Source organism: Mastomys coucha, unplaced genomic scaffold (assembly GCF_008632895.1).
Source record: "Mastomys coucha isolate ucsf_1 unplaced genomic scaffold, UCSF_Mcou_1 pScaffold23, whole genome shotgun sequence".
Classification (NCBI taxonomy): Eukaryota; Metazoa; Chordata; class Mammalia; order Rodentia; family Muridae; genus Mastomys; species Mastomys coucha.
This window is the reverse complement of record NW_022196906.1, coordinates 111,543,404-111,563,596: the sequence shown is the minus strand read 5'-3', so window position 1 is coordinate 111,563,596 and position 20,193 is coordinate 111,543,404. Positions and strand designations below refer to the sequence as shown.

The window sequence follows — 20,193 nt, the reverse complement described above, 5'->3', positions numbered from 1 at the left end:
GAGAGAGAGAGAGAGAGAGAGAGGAGACACGCACAGAGAGATTTCAAGTTGAGATGTCTGTTGTCTTACTTATGTGGTGACTACAAAGTCCAAGGAAAGTGATATCATGACTGCTGCCCATAGAACGCCCTCAGGGAGGGCCCAGAGCCAGCTGTTCTGGCAGCTGTTAGCGATGGCCATGGCAGGTGAGCAGATGAGCTTCAGCAGTCTGGCAGGAGAAAGAGGAGAGGGTGTCTTAGAACCAGCGGCAGTGGAGGAGGCAGCCTGAACTTACGATGCCGATTGAGAAAAAGGAAATAAGGAAGGGCCTTCTAATGAGACATGGCCACCATCTCTGACAAGGAGAGGAAATCAAGGTGGTGGGAAGAGATACCCATGCAGAGAAGAGCTCAAAGGGGATGTCAGGCAAGAGCAGTTCAGAACTGGGCCCACATGGCTTCCCTAGGAAGTTTCCGTTGTGAGTTCTTTCATAATAGTGGCTGCTGGTGATTAAAAGGGGGATTTTGTATATTTTATTTTTGACAGTGAGGTGATGTCAACCTTGTACTAGCAACAGCCACAGACTTGCTTGTGAAAGAAGAAATAAGAATGACTACTTAATATTTATGGAAACATAATCAAATGAATGGAAGTGGCTGCGTTTTCCCCTCTGATATACTAGGCATTGGGCACAGCCCATCTTTTATGTAAATCTCTTCCTCTCTTGCTAGGGGAGATGTTTCTTCCCATGTGCATGTGTGAATGTGCATGCCTGAGTATGGTCCGTGAGCACATGGGTGCACATGCATCCAGATGTCAGCGGTGGATGCGTCATCGTGGCTTAGGAATGACTTCAGGACAGACACATTGGAAAGCAGCAACACTTCTGAGTCCACTTGGTTGATTATGGATGCTTAATCCACAAATAAGTAGAGCCAGAAATAGAAGAAAAAATCCTTGAAAATGTAGTGTGCAGAGCTGGCTCAGGAGCTAAGAAGGGCTGCTGGTCTTGGACCCAGCACCACACGCGGGTGCTCAGGCATGAAACTAACTCCAGGAAGACTGACTTCTCTCCTGGCCTCTGTCAACCTGCATGCACATGGTATACATACACACACTCAGGTGCGAAGCACACACATGTGCATACACATAGCACATGCTCACACACACCATACACTTACACATATGTACATTTACACACACAATCTTTAAAATATAACATATTATCTCTATATAAATTCTCATGGAACGTTTTGCTTGTTTTCTGATAATTAATTGAACAAGGGCACTTACACCAGGCTCTCATCATGACCCCACCTAATTCTGCTTTCCCAACAGTAGATTCACCTCTGAGATTTCAAGTCACCAACTGAGAGTACATTTTGATTCACTGTTTGTTTCAAGGGAGGTTCTCAAGTTCAGCTCCTTTATTCCAGCCCATGGCTCCTTCATGCAACCATGAAGTAAGTACAAAGGCACAGGGGTCAGGGCCCTGACTCTGGATTCTGCCTCTACGTTTTACTAGATACATCACTGATGTGCGTGTCTCATAGTCACCACAGAACCTGGCTTACGATTGCTTTCCTATTCGTAACAGTTACGTTCTGTTCTGTTTCTTATATACAAATGTAGGCCTCATGCTATTGTGTATTAAATATGGTTGGGATTCAAGAGAGAAGGTGTCCTCCTCAGAGGTCGTCTTACTTACCCATTGCACGATTGGTGGTTTTGGATTGTCTTTATTCTATTCTTTCGCATCTGTGATGTCAACTTTAACTGCCAACTAGACACACACAGAGTCACTCAAGATGAAAATCTCAGTGAGAGATTGTCTAGATTAGTTGGCCAAAGGCATATCCACAAGGGATTTTTCTCTCACTTGGGTTCATTAAGCAGGGAAGACTCAGCCCACCGTGGGTGGTACCATTCCCTAGGTCTGAATCCTTGACCCTCTAAGGGTAGAGGAAGTGGGCAGAGTCCGGAGCATGCTTGGGTTCTCTCTGATCTCCACTGTGGATGTGACCATCTGCCTCAAGTCCCTGCCTTGGCTTCTGTGCACGGATGGATGGTAATCCCGAGTCTGGGAACCAAATCTGCCCTTTGTCCTGAGTTGTGTTGTGGTGTTTAGTCACAGCTCTAGCTGGGACAACAACCATTGCTTTACTGCCCTTGTAGCTTAAGGTTCACTGTGGTTAGCACTAGCTAACCAGTCATTCCAGTGTTCCTTTGAGGGGGCAGAAGTTTATGTTGTGTGGTTTTCTGTTTCTTAATTTGGAAGAGGGTGGGAAGATGATCAGGGAACCCTGTATTCACTCCCTGGTTGCCCAATGATGTAAAGGAGAGGCGCCTCACTGCTTTCTGAAATGGGAGCCCCACTGCTGACCCCTGATCAGTGCTGCACTTCAGGGTGGTGTGAGGAGCAGGGGCTTAATAGAAGGCACTCGGATCTGATGGTGATTATCTAGTTCTTTGTAAGGGCTATGTTGTATTGAACTTCCACAACACAGATCACTGTGATCCCAGATCAATGCTGGATTTTCGCCTACACATCAGTCAAGCAATTTGGCAATACATTTATCAGCGGGCACCAGATAAGTGTCCTCCAATTCAATTGTGAACGTGGCCACTATAAGATATTGACGTCATCAGATGGAGCAGGTGGAGGACTCTGTCCCGCAAGGCTCTCCGTATTCAGGATGGCAGGTGCAAAGACTCTGTCAGGCTTTCACCTTTACTTCCAGCCAGCCTGTCGGCCGCCTTACCCGTCCAGTTAGAAGTAAGGAGGCAGACACTGAGCTCTTACTCTCTCTCTAGTCTCTCTCCAGCCCCCAGCCCTTGTGGGTTAAATACTTTCCCTGGTCCCAATCAGCATCAGCTACGTGGCAAAGCATAATAGGCTGCGGGAATTCATGCCAGCTTGCATCACAAACTAGAGGCACTCAGCTTCTCCAACTAAGACTTGTTTATCAATGCTCTCTGCTTTGGCCAGAGACCAAGTGTTCAAAATATATGTATATAGGGTGGCAGCTGCGGCTCCCCACACCAGCCAACCAGAAATCATCACTATCCCACCTCTGCCTGTGGGTTTGGCTGACTTGCTAACGTGGCTCACAGAACTCAGGGAAACAGGTTCACCAGTATATTTTAGACAATGCTACAAAGATGCACACAGCCACACAGAGAAGGAGATGGGCAAGAAGCAGGTGGGAGAAAGGGCTAGAACATGCTAGCCCTCCACGGCCTGCTCTCCTCAGGCTCTCCCACATGCCCAGCTCTCCTCAGGCTCTCCCACATGGTTTTTCTTGGATTACCTTGCTACAACAGCACAGTTGACTAAATCATTAGCCATTGACATTCAGTTTAACCTTTAGTTCCTTCTTCCTCCCCACAGGTTGGGTAATGGTGCTGAAAGTCCCTACCTTCCAATCATACTTTGGTCTATCAAATGTGTAGCTCTTAATTTGAAGCTTCTAGGGACTTCCAGCCACCAACCCTCCCCTTAACGCCACCTTGCGGATTCCAAGAATCTCTGGAGCTCTATGAAATTCCTCTGTCTCTAGCCCCATCTCTCCTGCTTACCCCCTCTCTCATACTCACTGGATTTATCAAACAGTCACAGGACACCTGTCTCTGAAGTAGGTGAGGAACTGGGATGTGATCTCCCACGTATAGCGCTTTGCCTTTCTTTGAACATTGTATGCTAGAATGCTTCGGATTTTCCGTACCCAGTCTCCCTGGTTACATTTCTATCCAAATGCTTCTACCTAGCTTTTCCCTTTAACAAAAATTAAGCCACATGCCTAGAATTTATTCCCAGATCATGTAAATCACTTTGTCTGTAACTTTATCTCTAGAAAACACTCTAGTAGATAATCCCAAGAGTTCATTGGAAGAGTTGAATTACTTTTATGAGTGTTTGGATTTTTTAAATTTTATTTACTTTTATTAATATTAATAATAATTAATATTTATTTCCATTAGATTTGGGCTTATCTATGGCTGCATACATTGCATAGGCAACCACTTGTCTAGCACCGCCTCTAGGGAGCCTTCTCTCTCTGTCATCCTTACCTGTCTCAGGCTGCATAAGCTCCCAGGAAGCAAGTACCGTCTTTTCAAAATGCATTGTGCAATCTGTACACAAATGAGCAATTAATTCACTGAACACTGACACCGGGACACTGCACAAAGAAATGACGCTATCGTAAGTGATTTAATGTACCAGTTCTCTTCAGTTTCCCCACTAATAAAAGCTGTCATTTGAAAAGAGATAATACACAAAGTACAGTCTTGCTTAAATTGAAATTATTATGAGACGATTAGTCTTAGTTATTTCTGTATATCTCTACACAATGCCATTGTAGAAGCTTCTGGAAGGCTCTAAGTGTTCTTAGAAGGTTAAAGGGCCGAGAAGCAACAGTAGCCTCAACAGACTAGGCAAAGGACTCACAGTCGAGCTGGGTCAGGGGGTTGACAAACATTTTGTGTGAAAGGCCAAATTGTAAAGCTGTTCCAGCTCTGAGTGCCATATGGTCACCACCACAGCTCCATGGACTGCTCTTTCAGCATGGAGGCACTGTAGAGCATATGTGAGCAAATCATAGCGGTGTCTTAATAAAACTTTATTCACAAAACAGCCACAGATCTAGGATGTGGGCTGTAACTTGCCAACACCTGGTAAATGATCACACTATACCTACTTCTCTAACTGATTCTTAAATTCTTTGTAAAACATAAACCAAGGGCAGGAGAAACACAGGTCCAAAGTGAGAGTAAGGGCGGAAGCAATCGATGGGTGACAGTGCTGGCTTGTTGTGCAAGTGTCAGGACCTGAGTTGGGGCAGCCAGCACCCACATAAAAGCTGTGCACACCTACAGCCTCTGCATCAGGGATGGTGGAATTGCTGGAGCTCACCCACCTGCTGTCTGCCTAGTTCCAGGTTTAGTGAGAGACCCCATCTCACAGGAACATGGAAGAGTAACAGAGTGGGACCCAGGTGGCCTCTTCTGACCTCTATGCATTGCCATACCACATCTACCTAAATACATACCCTGCCCCATAACACACACGTGCCGTCTCCCACATTACACACACATACACACAGAGAGAAGCACAAACACTTGCATACACACATACCCTACACCTTAACACATACACACAAACACACGTGCACACATGCACACACATACACACCCTACCCCATAGCACACACATGCCCTACTCCATATTATACACACACACAGAAACACACATGCACACACATACATACCCTACCCCATATTACACACACACACATACACAGAAAAACATGCACACACAATACCCTACCCTATAATACACACACACACATACAGAGAAACACACATGCACACACATACATACCCTACCCCATAGCACACACATGCCCTACCCCATATTACACACACACACACACACACACACACACACACACAGACACACACTCCCAATCACACTAGTACATTATTCTTTTGAGACAGGGCCTGCCCCACTGAAGCTGGTAGCCAATAGGCCCCTGTGATCAGGCCCCTTCCTGTTTCTTCCCCTGCCTCTCCTGGGATTATAGGTGTGTCTAGGACCACATCTTGCTTTCCACATGGGTGCTGGGGATTCAAATTCAGGTCTTCATGCTTGTAAAACAAGTATTTTTACTCACCGAGCCATCTCCCCAGCTGTGGAGAGAAAGATATTTACATGGAGAAAAATTCAGGGGTGTCTTTATAGTTGGAGAAGTGCCACCAGAGTGAGGGCTGTGTGGAGTGCAGAGGACTAATTGCCTTTGTGTTTCCTCTGGGAATCAACACATTATCTCTAAGGCAGACCATAAATATACCTGGCAATTCCTGTTGCTGCGATGTGGGGACTGAGTCCCATGACGAACAAGTAATAATAATGCCCTCTGATTATAGGAAATAATGTGCCACAGATCTGTTTGAAGATGTTCAAATGGCCACCCTGCCCTTGAGCCTTGGGTAAATTTATTGCTCTATTATAAGTCTGAAGAGCTTTCTTGAAGAATAAATAGATAAAACAAACAAACAATAACACCACACATGCATGTGTGTGCACGTGCACTCGCGCGCACGCGCGCGCACACACACACACACACACACACATACACACACACATTCACACACACTACCACCACCAATAACAACAACAACCAGGAAGTCAGATGCAGCCCCTATGGTTGTAAGCTGCACACAGCCTTGTAATGTTCAGCTGGTGGCTTTGTTCTGTTGGAAACAGAAGAGTGCCATGTTTCCCATGGAAGTGCAGTCAGTATTAATTTTATTGGGCATAACGGGATGCCCAGCATGCAGTCACAGGGTTGCCAATGGCAACACTATAGTTCATCCGAGTATCAAAGAGTATCAGCATAGACTGGATGTGAAGGCTTGGTGCTGGGTAAATCTCTGCCATGGAAGGTGATTTGGAGAACTGGAGCCTGCCTTTCTTCTGTGGGGCACGAGAATCCGGATCATGCTGTCAGTCACACTTGCCCCGTCCTCCATCATTGTAGGCGTGCCTGGGCCCTTTGGGATGCTTTTCCATGCATCTGTTCTTACCAAGCTGCAGTTGCTCGGGTTTCACACATAAGCAGATTTAGCTTCTCTCTGTGCCAACCATTCAGGAGTGATTACTAGATAGGCATATCGCCTATCAGGCTTCATGGACCACTTCCTTCAAAAGGAGCCATTCCGAAGTTTGCTGGGAGGAGAGTGAGTCTTCAGTAAGTCCGATGGTAGAGAGACTGTTGTGGGCAGGGCATGTCAGCCCTCAGGTGGCTGCTTCAATTCTGGCTCAAAGGACTCCATATAATCATTTGGGGCAGAGACAGTAACACAGTTGGTAGAATGCTTCTCTTGCATACATAAGGCCCTGGGCTTGACTCCTACACAACGGATATACAATGTAATATAATGTAAGTCACAAAGGGGACTAGTGTAGCAAGGTTAAGGCCAGCATGGGCTATGTGAGACTGTGATACACACACACACACACACACACACACACACACACAGTGTGTGTATTTTCTGTGCATCTGTGCTTTGGAATGAAAGGTAAACTGTGGAATTGGGAGCTATTGAGAAAACACCAGAGAATTTAATAAAGAAAATCCAGGGTGACTTAGGACATTTTAGAAAAGGGACTTTGGCCAAATTTTCAGAACAAATGTTCAGAAATCATTTAGCATTTCTGGGAGAAGATATGCTCACAGGTGACAGAGGAATGGGGAAGGTGGGGCTGGGGCACATAGCAACCTTTTGTGGCACACTAATAGACTGCCTTTAATTTTCACCAAACTCACCCAAAATGCATGGATACTGTCACAAGCGTTTTCCAGGTGGGTCTCCTAAGATAGAGGGTTTTAAGGATCCACAGGACAGTGGCACGCCTTGAATCAGGCTAGAAAAAGACTCCAAGGTCATCTCCCTAGGAAGCTGGCTTCCCACGCACGTTCATACACATCTGGTGGATAGTGTGTCTGAGAGATCAGCTTCAGGCTTAGTTCTCCCACTGCGGACCTAAAGTTCTGTTGAACAGAGCAGCTACACTGGGGTGTCTACGTAAAGGCACTCTAGGCCTGTACTAGGTTGGCTTTCAATCCAGTGCCACGGGTGACTGTGGGTCGCCACCCTGTATGAAGCTGCATGACTGAATGGGTGAGGCACAAGAAAATCAGCATCAGCATCAGAAGTCTCAAAACCCAAATATTCACTCAGAGTAAGTGTGTGTTTCTGATGGTGCTTACCTGGGCTGTAGAAGTCATCTCCATGGCAACCTTGCTTCCGGAACGCAGGGGCGTGGCCTGTACTCTGTATGATGCAATGTCAACTTCGTGAGACCTTCCCTGTCCACACGGAGTTTTTGGTTGCCTTGATCTTGTGTGAGCCATGGGCGTGTACCACTGCACAGTCATGTCCACCAAATACTGTTTGGGTGGGCAGTAAGCTCTAAGCTGTGTCATGTTGGTGCTGGGAACTGAACCTGGGTCCTCTGAAAGAGCTTCAGGAGTCCTTATCGCTGAGCCAGCTCCACCTACATTGCACATTGTACATTGTACATCACATCGCGCTCTTAAGTTGTCCGTGGGGAAGTTGCACAAGTGCTGTGATCGCCAGCGAGCAACACAGGGAGCAGGGTGCTGGGGACTAGCTGTCCACGCTGTGTTCTGGGATTGACTCTAGCTTCAGTACTTTTTCAGTGGACCAGAAATGGAAGGCAACCTCTTTTCCTTAAGGGAAAGCAGCCTGAAATCACAACCTTCCTTATCGTTTAGAAAGCTTACCCTCCGCAGGTCCTCCACAGGTCCGACTAATGAGGTTTCACTACTCCGAAAATAAGGAGACTTATGAAGGATTGCAGAGGGGCCAGGAGGGACAGCGTGCGAATTCATTTAAATACATATACATTACTTTTGTCTTGGTAATGTAACATTGGGAAACAAATCTATAGTTGCAGTTTAGCTACCTGACAGGGATTAAGTAAGCATTGACCAAGTCTATGGGCCCTCGTTTGCCTATCACTGGAGAACACACTTTATCACAGGGTCACCCCACTTTAAGAGGACTGAACTGAAATGGTTTTGTTAGGAATCGTTTCAGTAAAAATTCCTTGGCCACAGGTCTCAACAGACACCATAGAGTATCTGCCTTCCTTGGAGCTTCAGAGAAGGCAAAGGCTGCTCCACCAGGGCTGTGGCCTTGGGTCCATGGATGCATTGCCTGGTTCACGGATGCATTTTCTGGTCAAAGGCCATGTCTTGTCTGTGGCCTCTCATCCATGGCTGCCACCTTGGACTATGGCTTCCACCTTTATCATGACGTATCTGGGGTGATTAATGGCTGGAGGCATTAATGCCTAATGTTTTGGCGCTCCAATTAAAGAAGTAGATTGGAGCCCAGCTTCTCATGTGAGTTTTAGGTAGAGAGATATTTAAAAGGCAGGTGATTGGCTTTCTGCTTCTTTCAACCTGGCTATAAATCAATTGGGAATGATTTTCCCACTGTCATTTTCCTCTGGCTTTGAACTTGGGTAATGAGCATCCCCACCCCTGAGTGAAGCCAATTCTCTGAGATCTTGTTAGAAAGGGGATGAAGATTTATGAAGGGGCCCAGAAACAAACCCTTTCCATTTCTCCTTGTCATCTGCTCGTCTTTCCCTTTCACTTCCCAGACTTCAACCCTCATGAGTCTTTCCCAAATGGCACATAGCTTTGGGAGATGAGAGAGCTCTAGCGTGTCTTGACCTACTTTCCAGTGTCGGCAAACTGCATGTAAGAGGATGCTTCTATATGAGGTAGCAGATGAGAACATTCTGGAAACAGGGTACATTGGTCTGATTGGCACCAATTATTCCAAGGACTTGTGGTGTCTACTGATTTCAGATTAAAAAAAAAAATGCACAGTGATGAGTAGCTCCAGGTGCTGCTACCACCCAAAATTCTTTCTTCCAATTTGACCACGAGTGAATTGGGAATCCTGGCATGGGTTCTGTGGGGATGGAGAACCCAGGGTGGACAGACAAGCTTATGGTGGAAGCCCGTTTACAGCTTTCCTTCCCCTAGCCAGGACTCAGGCATATGCCACTGTGTGGTAGTCAGATGTGCCCGATGAAACTCTGCCTGACAAACTGTGGGAAAACAGGGAATTGATTTTTAAAACATACTTTTATGATTTAAAAATGATTTTGTCTTAGAAATACACTTGCAGCAAAGGACTCGTTAAAATAGAATTTTTACAGACATTCCAGTAACATGTTTAGCCTCATAGCACACCGAGATGCCCACCGTACTTTGTATTTTTATGTATTGTTTTTTGTTATATGAATGAATCAGGGTCATACTCTATAGCTCTGCTCCAGCCTGGCCCGGAGTTAACCCAGTAGCCTCACATTCAAGGTAATTCCCCTACCCCAGTCTCCTAAGTGCTGGCGTTATAGGCTTGAGCCCCCATGCCAAGGCTGGGCCTTTAAGATACTCAATCTTGGTAGTTGTGCGAATGTGGCAAGCCTCATACATTGAAGCAAGTTATCACTCCTATAATCTCTTTAAAATGAGGGCCACACAGTAAGATCTCTGTTTCCCAATCCCATGGCTATTTGGATGAAGGACTTCCTGCTGCATTAGAGAGTGTCTTCTGGAGACAAAAGTTGGATAAGATGCAGCTAGGGAGGTAGCTATTTACATATGTAGATATGTAGAAACTTGCTATGATTGTCACTGTGTAGTCCAAGAAGCGCCACAGTCCTCCATGTGAGAGGTAAAGGCCCGGTCCAGCCCCAGTCTGAAGGCCCCACGTGCACAGTGCCGGTGCCTGACTCCAGGAGGAGATGCTGCTAGGGCCCAGATAGGAACATCACCTTCTCTGGTTCTGTGTGCTGGTTGGTCTCACAGTACACAGAATGGTGCCTGTCATGAATGGGAGGGTCTTCATCACCCAGTCTACTTGTGTTATCGTCCTCTTTTTAGGAATCCTCACATGAACACCCATAAGTGCTTCATCTGCCTTCTGAGCTATTCTCGACTCAAACTGATACATAACATCAGCCATCATGCCTTTTTTCTTTCCTTTGCACCATTTTTCTTCCTAAAGCATCTTTTGAGTCATTATTATGAACCAAGCTGCTGAGCTAATCTTAGCTGGCTAGTCAGTAGGAAGTGAAGGTATGATGCTAAATGTAGGCTGTCGACATGAACGCCTATGACATTAGTGGGGCATGGCTTTGGATGTATCTATCTTTAAGACTTCTTGGGAATAGGTAATTGAAAAGGGATGCCCTTGCTTTGAATGTGGTTGGCATCACATTCTTCTGATAGGGTCCTGGATTGAATAAAGAAGGAAAAAGGAGCAAGCCAGTTTAGCATCTGCTTTCTACTTTCTTGAGCTGCTGAGATGTGAGCTCTTAGCTACCTTCTGTCCTTGTTGTCACGCCTTCTGAGGTATGATAGATTGTGCCCTCTGACCAGAGCTAAGATAACCTGCTTTTCTTCCTTAACTTGCTCTTCTCACCTATATGGTCCCATTAATGTACAAAGTAACTGATGCAGAAGATTTGAAAGTCACACCCATCCCTTGCCTTCAGCGACCTTACACTTCAAGGAAGGAATGACCTTGTCTGTTTCAGTTGCTGACAACAGTCTACCACATTAATTGGTGTGCTGGTTAGTTTTAACCATCAATCAGGCACAGCTTAGAAATGCCTGGAAAGAGAGTCTTAATGAGAAATTACATAGATTAGACTGGCTGTGGTTATAGCTTTGTGGGATTGTCTTGATTGTTCATTGATGTTGAAAGACCTAGCTTATTGTGGGAGGCGCCATTCCCTAGGCAGGGGTGCTGAACTATAGAGGAAAGCAGAGAGCTGGATGAAAGCAAGCAGGCAGCTGCGCTCATTTGCTTCTCTCTGCCCTTGATTGTGGATGTGATAGGACTATGAGTTCCTGCCTTGACCTCCCCTCAGTGATGACTATCACCTGGTATTATAACAACCACAGCAACCACAACAGTAGCAACAACAGCAACAACAACAAAACTTTTCCTCCACATGTTGCTTTTGTTCAGAGTTTTAAACGAAACCAGAACAATTGGGAAGTTGATAAAGTCTTTGCAGGATCTTGGGGACCCCAGAATTATATTCTATACACCGAAGTCAGTGCATCTGGGAGACGTGCCCATTGCAGGATGGCTGTGCTGATTTATAGCACTGGGCAGGGGCTCCTTCCAGAGCTGACACAAAAGATGACATGCTTGTAAAAGGAGCCTATTTCTGTTTGCTCCCAACACCAGCACCAAATATTCCCTCCTTTCCTACCCTAAGTCTCTCGTGGGTGAACCTCCTTGGCAAGACATGGGTCACATGCTCTGACCTAACTGCCAAGAACTCTGGGAAATCTGTTCTAGGTTTCAGTCTCTGCCACAAGGAAGTTCAGTTAGAAGGTTTGAAACATACATGGTAAAGATGTATCCCTGCCACACACAACAGAGCGAGAGTTCATCCAATAGATTGTCTAGTGCTGTCCCCTTTGGTGGCTAATGACGCCATGGAGCACCTAGTTTTGAAGCCAGTCTGCAGAGGAAGGGCAACTGCGTAGAGTGTCAACTTGGAGTAGGGTTGTGCTGGCATCTCAACGGCTTTTGTGGTTACATTAGTCAGGATAGGATAGGTAGGTAATACAGAAACTAAGAGCTTCCAAACCACAGAGCTTTGGGCTGCAGAGGTGGCTCAGTTCTAAAGCATGTGCCTTGTAAATTCAGGGACTGTGTTAGGGTCCCAGAACCCACAGGAGCAGCCAGAGTAATGCACACTTGTAATCCCAGTGATGGCAAGATGGGAGGTGGGGCGGGTGCTCCCCTAGTTTATTCAGCAACATCCTAGGCCAACAAAAAAGATGGAAGACACCCAAGGAAGAACCTAAGATTATCTTCTGCCTTCCGCATGTACATGCCTACACATATAAGTGCGTACAAGCAAACATGGAAATTTTAGTGGCTTGATGCAGTCATACAAAACTCCTAAAGGTCTGATCTGTGGATGAACTTAGTAGAAAATTTAGCAGTCTAATGCAAAATGAAACTGCTTTTTAGGATTTGTCAAAATAGTGACAGCAGAGCAAACCTGAGCTCCCTGAGCTTGGGGATTTAGGTCACACACCCTGCTGTGACCTCATGTCCGGGGGCTTTGTGCCCTCCTGAAACTCAGTGATTTAAGTAGTTCCAGGCTGTTCCATTAGGATATGCCTTTCCCTGAGTTTACCACAACTGGGCAGGAGGTGGAGAGGGGCCATAAGGTTCTTCACTCTTTTAGCTCAGGAGCGTTGTATCTTCTGCCTACAGCTCACTGGGTAGAACTGGTCACATGGTCTGATCATAGGGTGTCCACCAACTCCCAGCTAGGCAGTAGAGCCTCCTATCCATCCAAGAAGGGTTGAGTGAGATTTCATGGTGAGCCTACATCAGAATCCCAATGATGAAAATTGCATCTTCATTGGTGCCTGGAAGTGTTGTCCGCATCTGAGTATCGGTGAATTTAGTGTGGCTTAGCAAACTGACTGCTATGTTTGCTTCTCTGGCCAGTCTGCTCTCTGAATGGTACAATTTCAAAATAAGAAATGCTCCATTAGTTGAAACTAATGGAAAACTTTAGAGGAGTTTGTATAAAGTAGTTTAGAGCATGTGAAATGTCACCGGTAAAGTGCAAATATGTCTTCAGATACATATTAATTATATTTATTTTATTGAGAAGAGATCTTTGGGTTGCAGATGCTCAAGGACCTAATGTACAAGCGTGAGGACCTGAGTTCAGAGCCCCAGAACCCATGTTAATCTGGGTATGATGGTATATCCTGTAACCACAGGGCTGGTATGTATGTGTGTGTGTGTGTATGTGTGTGTGTGTGTGTGAGAGAGAGAGAGAGAGAGAGAGAGAGAGAGAGAGAGAGAAAGAGGGAGAAGGAGAGGGAGAGAGAGAGAGTAAATGAGTGTGTGAGGGAGAGATAGGTAGATTCTTGAAGCTCACTGGCCAGCCTGGCTAATAGAATCAATGAGCTTCAGATTTAGAGAGAAACCTTGTCTCAAAATGTACAGATTGAGATGGGTCAGTGAAAGAAATTCAATAAGGACTTTGGCCTCTACCTATATTTACACTTATCTAGACACCATGGGAACACACATGCAAATACACAGACACACACATACACCCTATAAAACTAGAAAGGGGACACGAGGGGGAAGGTGTCAAGGAGGGATGGGGGAGGAATGATTGGACAGGGAGGGCACAGGGAGGAGGTGATGAAGCAGAGAAGAGACTCAACAAAACAAATTTTGCTTGAAGATGCCATGGTGAAACATATAGCTTTGTATGGTTTGTGTGTGTGTGTGCATGTGTGTGTGTATCTGTGTGTCTGCCTGTGTCTCTGTGTGTGCCTGTATCTGCGTATCTGTGAGTATACACATCTTTTTAACGAGTCACCAGTCTGAGGAAGTAAACCTACTTCCTTCAAGTATACTTTTCTGCTTGTGTACAAATGGCCTGTGCATTTAATTTCAATTACATTTTTTTTTGCCTAATTTGTGTGTGTGTGTGTGTGTGTGTGTGTGTGTGTCTGGTATATGTAAGTATGTTCAAGTGTGTGTGCAGTACATATAGAATCTCAAGTTGACATTGGTGTCCTTCTTGGTCGTCCTCTCCTTTCTGAAAGGAGTCAGGACCTCTTAGTTGAACCTAGAGGTGACTCCAACATTGTTTTCCCCAGCCCTGACCTTGAGAGAGTGCTACAACTTTTTAAGCCACTGCTGTATGACCACCACCAGGCTTCAGCTAGGGGACCCCACAGTTGCCATGTGACCCAGCTGTGTCATTCCTGGTCACAGGTCAGAGGTCTCCACAGCAAAGCCTCAGGACATGATCGTGAGTTCTCCTTGAATGGACACTGACAGCCTGGTTCTGTATTGGCACTGTGCCTGACAGCCCTTGTTGCTATTGATGCCTGTGTCTGAATGAACGGTGCTTCAGAGCATCCAGACTCTCTGAACCCTAAGCAGGCAGGGCTGGGAGTGTGGGATGCGGGGGCATTGGGGCACAGATGGACGCACCCGGCAGCCTGGTGCCAGGGTCCACAGCAGCTCACTTACCCTCCCTTATCCGTCCCTTCTGTGACTCCTGCCCCATACCTCCTTAATCTCCTATCTTTCCTTGTTACGTAGCATAAATAACATATTAACTAAGCTGCTTCGCGTGCAGGTCCTGCTAAGAGCAGGTGCTGTTCGCTTGGTCCGGCAGTACCGCAGCCCTTCTTACTGAACCCTACAGAGCCTGTGCCGCTCATCTGCTTGCTGCTATGTTGACAAATCTCTTACCTGAAGGAAAACTCGACCCAACAGCTTTGGGCCAAATGCACCCGCTGGCTTCTCTCTCCCCTGATAGATGCTGTGACCCTATAGCTCTGCAACTACCTATGGGAGAGGATTCTCCCACTTGAGCCTCGCCTTCCCGCTTATACAGCCTTATTTCTACGCTCTTGCTCATATACACAAATAGCTTAGATATTTATTTATAATTTCTTCCATTTTTTTTTCATGGGCACAGGATTGCGGCTGGGGAGGGGGCAGGGTATGTGGAGGCCTGATCCTTGTCATTTCCTCAATTGCTTTTCCCTGTCTTTGATGAGCCAGGGCCTCTTAATTGAACCTAGAGCTCACTGATTGGCTAGACATCAGTTTGACTTGGAGGTTCCCTGTCTCTCTGCCTCCTGAGTGCTGGGATTACAGCACCTACCATGCCTGCCTGGCTTTTTATGTGGGTTTTGGGAATCTAGATTTTAGTCCTTGTGCTTGAATGGCAAGTGATTTATCCTGTTCTCTCCCCAGCCGCTGTGTTACCTCATGAGATGGGCCTTTGAATTCCGCATTGAAATGTTTTCTTGATCTTTGTATTCTGATTCCTCCCAGAACGACTCATGCATCGTAAGCCAGAGTTCCTGAGGCTCTAAGTGAGGAGCTTTGTCAGAAGAATAGTTCTGTGACTTGCCAAAAGCAGTTATCAAAGCTGGCAATTCAGTGTATCAGTGGGAGATGTTGAAGAGGAAGCCACGCCTTCGGGAGGAGTGGCAGGAGGCCCCCAGAGGGCTCCTCAGATGCTTAGCTGGTATCTGAAGCCATCATTTCGTACAGTTTCATCAGTGCAGACAGGATCCTGACAGGGAGCAGTGAGGAAGTTTCCTGAGGTAGGTTGTGGTTTGAATTGAAGGGTTTGAAAGCCCCTCCAATTGAGGAGAAGCCTGGCAGTGGACAGCTGTGGCCCACGAGTATAAGCAGAACATGAAGCAGCTGGGACAGGAAGGACCGCAGGGCTGTACACCTCAAATCCGTCCTCACGGTGACCCAGTCCCTCCAGTGAGACCACCACCTCCCAGCGGTCCCACAACCTCCAGAAACAGTGTTGCCATGGCGACTATGTATTCAAAAGTATGATGAGTCATCTGGAAGATACCTTATTTATCCAAACCGCACAGACCAAAGCTTGGTACAGGAAGGCATTGGGACATTATGGGTGAAAGACCTCAGAGGACCCAGCTTTAGACACAAAGAGGTATGTGTCATAATTCTTGTTGAGAACTCCCGGCCAGCAGAAGCTGCAGAGCAAGGACCTGCATGGGGTGGGCCAGGTCCTGATAGAGAGGTTATGGGAAGCCACAGGCCAGGATGTAGAAACATCATTCTGCAGAGAGAATTTTGTAGATTGTAGATGGCATCTTCGTGGAGCTTGGATTTCCCATGAGTGACCCTTCCTCAGTCATGAGCAGCTTTCATGAGCCTGATGAGTGACAGCCTGAGGAGGTACCAGTTAATCGGGGCCTTGAAGAAAATACAGGCTAGCATGGTAGCTTAGAGGGAATGCCAGGTCGTTCTAAACGAGAAGATTTACTTAAACAAATACAGAAAGGGTATAAATTCGGGATATTCTGGACACTTAGCCAAGTATTAAAATCAATGCATTGTGAGCATTAGTGTGGATTCTAAACAGCCCAGGCTGGCTTCACGATACTTCTGTCTTTCATTTTCATACAAAGATGTAATAGATGTTTTACCAAGTTAAATTATAAACTTGAAGGCTCGGCCTGTCTCTTTTATTTCAAACTACAAACCCTATTGGTAGAAGGACAGCCCTTTGGGTTAAGTTTTAAAGTGTTTCAACTAAGCAACTCCTTGGCCCGGAAGTATCGCTTTAACATTCACACACTTCTGTGAGCATTGTTGACATGCAGATCCCGGGGCTGGCAAGATGACTCAGCGGGCAAAAGCACTTTCCATATGAGTGTACTGGTCTGAGTTTGATTTCCCAGAACCCATGTAAAGCTGGGTATGGTTTGCACATTTGTAATTCCAGCACTCCTGTGAAGAGACCGGAGACACAGGAAATACCCTGGAAGCTTGTAGGCCAGCTAGTCTGCCATATGCAGTAGAGGGGAGATCAGGGGAGGGAGATATGCTAAGGCCTTGGGTTTCCTCATCTCAGATGTGAACACACGTAGACACACAGTCAGACAGACAGACAGACAGACAGACACACACACACACACACACACACACACTGTAGATTCAGATTAGCTAGGTCTGACAAGGATGGAGTTTTGAGATCTGTGTTTCTCTAGGCTCGAGCTGGTGCTGAGGCAGTTCATCAGGGCCTGGACTCTAAGTAGAAAGAACTAAATATACTAAAGGGAAGAAGCTGGGTAATGAACGAGAGATTGAGTTTTATAGTCAGAAAGGCCTGAATATTTATGAACCTAGGAACTGCATGCTTGCGTGAATCATTGGGGCTCTTTGGGCCTCATTTACCATGATTTTCAGAGGGAACAAGGGGGTTACATGGATGAGATTGGAGGAGGAAAAGCAAGAGGGAAATTATAAATATATAATACATATATACATGTACATATACACACATATGCATACACACATACATATACACATACATATACACACATATATGTGTGTATGTATATATAAACTCATGACCCTGACATCTCACAGTCTCATGTGTAACTCCTAACACGTGTGTTTTCCTAAGCCCAAGCAGTCATATTTACTTACCACAGTTAAATGTGCTGATGATAAGCTATGCAGAGACATACTTGTGGATATCCATGACGCCCAAGGACCAGAAGTCCTAGTTCTTACATCTGCTGCCTTCAGCATTAATGGTATTGCAATTTTGAAGTATTTTCCTGTAGTTGACAGTGAAATTAACAAGGTTTAGAAACAGAGATATTAGTTGTGAGTCATCAGATCCACAGCCTGCACATTACTAAGCGGGTATAGGAGACCTGTGGAAGCTTGACACAGGAGTGTGCTGTGCTGCCCGTGTGCTGCCTGTGATGGATACTTCAAGGTCGGGGATCCCAGTGGGGGAACCATTTCAGGGAGAGGTGTGTGTTAGCCAGCTCTGACTGCAACCCTTACCCCAAGGAGACCCTCGTCAATACCTCCATAGTACAGCAGGTTTTCAGGCTCAGGATGAACTGCGGGATGGAGGCCGTAGCATGCTTTGCTAAATGCAGACCTTTCTGGCCTCACTGCAAGTTTGCTCACAACATTGCCACCTACATGAATTTTGCCTAGTTCTTAGGCTACAAGAACTCTCCCTGGACGAGGCACAAAGTACCCCCATGTCAGTAGCAAATGTGTCTGGCCCAAAATAAATGAAGAGGAAGCCAGGGCTAATATGAATCCCTACAGGTGTGCAGAGATGAGGGTTGTGATTGCTCTTATAGAGGTAAAACATGGTCCATATGAATCGGAAGGTTCCTGGTGAGCTCATGGTGGCTGAGGTGGGATTCCCCATCCATCTCAGCAGGTAGAGCTCTTGCACGGGAATCCTTGTGAAGATAGTGAGAGACTCACCAGGACATGGTGACTGGATGACCCATTGATTCCACACCATGTCACCACACGTCACCACATGTCACCATACCAGGATGACCCACTGATTCCACACCACATCACCACACATCACCACACATTACCACACGTCACCACACATCATGACACATCACCACACATCACCACATGTCACCTTACCAGGCTGGCCCATTGATTTCACACCACGTCACCACACATTACCATGCATCACCTTACCAGGATGACCCACTGATTCCATACCACGTCACCATACATCACCATACATCACCTTACCAGGATGACCCATTGATTCCACACCATGTCACCACACATCACCACACGTCACCACACGTCACCACACGTCATGACACATCACCACACATCACCACACGTCACCTTACCAAGACTGAATGTGGCCTTTCTGAGAAATAGAAATAACAGATGGCACCTACTGAAGTCTCACTACAGGCTTTTATTGGTAAATGTATGTGTCTTATACCTGGGAGATAAACAGTTAAAAGTGAAGTGAAAAACAAACAAGCAAGCAGAAGGGGGAATAGTAACACATATCTGTAATCCCAACACTTAAGAAGCTATGGCAGGAGGGTAGCAAGACTGGGGCCAGCCTGGGCTAAGTACTGTGACCCAAAGGTGAGGCTGTGTTGGGTTGTGTTGTTGTTGTTGTTGTTGTTGTTGTCCTGGAGTGGTGACAATCACCCAGTGATACAGTCATATTGCCCTAAGAAACTAGTCTTTTCTCATTAGGAAAAGAAGAAGTAAGAAATAATGCCTTTTGGTATGTACTGCTCAAAGTGAATGAGAACAGAAAGGACTCACTCAGTGTTATATAAAATCAATATGTTTGCCTCTGGAGACGCAGGGTGGACAGTGAAGGACCCAGTAGACTGAAGCTCATTTTCAAATGCAGAATGTGGGTGTTGGATGGAAAAAAAAACAAACCAAGCAATATCTGTGCTTGAAACCATTGCAGTAGATGAAATGATTCTCAGTCCTTAGCAGGAACCTTCATCCAGTAGCAGAGAGGAGGAGGAGGAGGAGGCGAAGGCGGCAGGGTCTCGGCCTCTCATAGTGAATGAACTGGGCAAGTCATGACGACTGATTTTGACCTTGTCCTTTAGGAAGTTTAGAGGTAATGGGAAGTTGTGGTCTTAGAAAGCTTGGTTCCATACTGCCTGAAAAAGAGCAATTCTGGAGTTGTTTCTACACCTCACACATTAGAAATTTTGACAGTTTTCTTCTCCTAGGGAGATATTTATAATGAAAAGCCAAACAGCACTTCTGCTTTATGCTAACTACAAAAAGTGACTGTACGTACTTCCTAATCTGTCGGTAATGCATTTGATATTTGCATGCTCACAGGTTGGCACAGGGATCCCTGAATGTGGGTCTACCCACTGAGTAGCCAAGTCTCTAAAACAATTTATAGAGTGAAATATAAATTAGTCTAAGGTCCTGGAGGCACTTTATTAAGCAGTGTTATTGTTACGTAAGTGACTTCTGTTAGAGGTCAAGTTCAGTGATGGCATTAGACACAGGGCAGCCTGCCCTCATCTTCAGTGTGGTAAAGATGGCATAATAGAGGTGCCATAGTTTTGAGGCTTCTGAGTAAAATGAACTGAACTCACACAGGGGAGAATGTCCCCCAGGGAACCAAGAGAATTAATTCTTCTGAGCCAGTTTTAGGATAAGATGATGACTGCTTGAATGGGAAAATATGAGAGAGGGGGGAGGAAAGAGAGAGAGAGAGAGAGAGAGAGAGAGAGAGAGAGA

General features: G+C 45.9%; 1 protein-coding gene and 1 long non-coding RNA gene across 9 annotated transcripts in view; one reads left to right on the top strand and one right to left on the bottom strand.

Annotated features, from left to right (window-relative positions):
- Rbms3 (RNA binding motif single stranded interacting protein 3) overlaps positions 1-20,193 on the top strand; it is a 1,349,634-nt gene that overhangs the window by 125,983 nt on the left and 1,203,458 nt on the right. The window lies entirely within an intron of this gene.
- LOC116071947 lies at positions 6,273-7,526 on the bottom strand. Its single transcript, XR_004111246.1, has 2 exons — positions 7,311-7,526; positions 6,273-6,893 (listed from the first exon to the last, which is right to left on the bottom strand). It is a non-coding gene; the product is annotated as an uncharacterized LOC116071947 (long non-coding RNA).